Source organism: Pristiophorus japonicus, chromosome 4 (assembly GCF_044704955.1).
Source record: "Pristiophorus japonicus isolate sPriJap1 chromosome 4, sPriJap1.hap1, whole genome shotgun sequence".
NCBI classification, from domain to species: Eukaryota; Metazoa; Chordata; class Chondrichthyes; family Pristiophoridae; genus Pristiophorus; species Pristiophorus japonicus.
The window spans coordinates 207507031-207510339 of NC_091980.1; positions in this window are offsets into that span (position 1 = coordinate 207507031).

Sequence of the window (3309 nt, forward strand, 5' to 3'; positions counted from 1 at the left end):
GAGAATACCACTGACACATCCCAATCATGAACCACAATCTCTATATATTGCATTTCTTACAAAACTCAATGTATGCACTGAGATCACAAAAACAAAGGAACAGCAATAGCAGAACAGATCCTCTAGCCTTATGGGAATCATAAACATTAGTGTTATTCCAATATGTTCACAATGATTTTATGGTATCCTTTTCCACAGTGAATCAACAAATGCATGATGAATAGAATACTGTGCATTACATATTTTTTTTTGTCATGTATTACTGTGGCACATTACTGGGTATATTCTAGTCATGAGAAAGATGCTTAAATTACAGTCTTTAACTCCCTTGAAACAAATCCAGTTTCTCCACTGACCATTTTTATTGTGGCCTACAAAGAGCCTGGCCTTAAAACTCTTTAAAACATATACATAGGAATGTTAAGTGATACTTTAATTTTTGTACAAGACATTTTTATTTCCAACGCTTAGAAATATATACTTTAAGGAATGTGAAAATACCAACAATGTCTAGAGAAAAATGACAATTTCTAAACTCTGCTTTTTAATGCAGATGACAGTCACAGGTAACTGACAGGACATTGTGCAAATATTGACATATATTACGAGGATCCTAAAGTGATAAAATATTGATAAATTTGAAAGTAAGCTTTAGATTGATTTGAAGGAATATAGCAAGATTAAACTGTCAGTTTGTCTCTTGATATCTATCATTCCTGATCCCTGTCCAATATTGGCTTAACAAGTTAAAAGTAATCAATATTTGAATTAGACTCCACCACAAAATAATCAATTAAGGCACCTTCTAAAAGCACTTCAAAAAAGGTTTAATTTTCATAATTTAGTTCCCTGTGTAGATACTGTTTTGCTTTTACTTCAGTGGAATGAATGAGTTTGCTTGCAACAGATGTTGCGATGAGTGCACTAAAGAATCCTTCACGCATTAGGCTCAGAATTTTAAATGAACATGCCCTTTAATGATTTACTCAGTCCACGCAGACACTTAAAAACTGACACTGAAACCAAGAAAAATTACTTAAAGGATCAGTTACATCTAAAATGATGGAATCAATATCAATATTTTCCCTGAGAATCTTTCTCCCTGATAAGCAAAATCTTCGCTTAAAAGGCACATTAAAATTTAATAGCCAGCCATGTGGTTTGGCAATTGATCACTTCTGGACAGCTGTTCTCTGCTGTGTTTTAGCTTAGTGCTTCTAACCATTTGAGTGTCAGTTTTTAATGGCTCATTTTAAGGACATTTTGTCCCACTAGACTAGATGCTACTCAAAAGAGACAAAATGTCAATTTATGGAGCGAGACACAAAATTTTTGCAGAATTAAACAAAACAATATTAGGTGTCATACAAGTGATGATTTGTCCAAGATGTTCTTTTATAAGTGGAAGTAAATCATGACCTATAATTCATAAGTAGCACAGACACAATATGAAGATGTTTCACACCATTTATAGTACAGTATTCAGTTTATTCCATGGTTATTTTTAAGTGAAGTGAAGGATGTCCAGTGGAAATAACTCTGCAAAGAGACATAGAAATGGTCTGAATCCGCAAACTTTCCATTGATTAAAACTGCTTCTGTACATTTATTGAGTGGTTTTGCTGTTGCAGTCAATTTAATAAATATGAATGTTCATAGTATTAATTTACAAACAACTGTGATGATTTAGAGCTTTTAATTAAATAAGGATAACACTTTAAAATTGAAAACGTTTTGATGTGAAGGTTTAAATTAAACTGAATTTTTTGTTGGCAGCTACACTTGCTTGTGATTTGATATGGTTGCTTCAGAAAAGTGGGTAGAAATTGGAACTCATTGAACGCGTTTCTATGCGGTCCAATTTAGGAGACCAACGTTCTGCACCCAAAACTCCTGGAAAAACTTCCCACCTTTTTTCACATGACCTTGGCGACCCTCTAAAACAGGCGTTAGGCCCCTTACATATACACCCCTCGCAACATTGGTCTACAATGAGCAGGGCAGGTGTTGGGTCTACGCTGCTTAGGATTCCTCAGTGGCTCCTGCGGGCTAAGCAGCAGTCGCCACCGAAAGGTAAGTTTTTATTAAAAAAATAATTAAAAAAAATATTCATGTGGAGTCAGGAGGAGTAAATGCGATCCTCCTGGCTCCACAGCCCTTCCGAAGGTCACTGCCGGCACGCTATCCGCCCCTTTCCCGCTGTCTTCCAACCACCTCTGGACTTACCAGAGGGATGCTGCTGGCATTTGATTCACCAGTCAGGCGAGCTGCCTGGGAGGCTTATGCTGATTATTTAGATGAGACCCGAAGCCCATTTTTGGGCCAATCTCATGCCTGATGGTCCGTGTGCCCATTGCGGCCGCATTTCCACCTTTGCGCTGAAAATTGGGCGCCGATTAATTTCTACCCTAGGATCTTGCGGAGTGACAAAAAAATAACAAATACATTCTTAAAACATTATACAGGAACATTTCTTCCTCATGATATTCCTGTGAATAACCAAATTCCTTTTTTTTTTAAATCAATAATCCCACACAAGAGGTTATAGTAGAGTTTTTCCAACATTTCAGAAATCAGATCTCAGTAAACACATAATTTCAAAATTTCTGATTTGATTTACAGAAATAAATTTCACAGACGAGCAAGTATCAAAACATATTATGGTATGTATGTCAGAGCTAATATATAGCCTGGTCTGATGAAGTACCAAGTAGTTTTGGACCCTTGTCTGGAGATCTACAAAATCCCAACTCTCCATTCACCCCCTATCAAACCCACACCAGTCCCACAAGTGGGACGACAGATAAATTTGGCAAGGGGAAAAATCACTATAATTGCTGTGCCTATCTGAAACCCAGCAAAGCTGGATGATCCTGCACTTGTGTAACTATCAGTCAATGTGAATGGAATTATTGCCTAGTTGAACACTAGCAACAGAACCTGATGGATATTTGAAATGAATGGTAGGAAAATCCGTCTGATTCTGTAAGTGTTGTAAGATCCCGTTGCCAGATTTTACTTTCTGTAATTTGCCTAGGTAGTAAAGATAAAAACCCACTTCATAGTGTTTTGTTGGTCTGCGTGTTTTTGGTAATAACAAAATATCCAAATAAAAAAACAATCTTCAAAATTCCTGAATCAACTATTCATCAGGACTTTTTTTTAAAGAAAAATGGCAATAATCTAAAATAAGATGAATGTGAATTCATCTGGAGTAAGTTCCCAACAGCTACTTTCAATTAAGTTTAATTCAGAAACACTGTGAATGGTACCACAAACTGCGAGTACATATCCAAAATTCATGTGTGT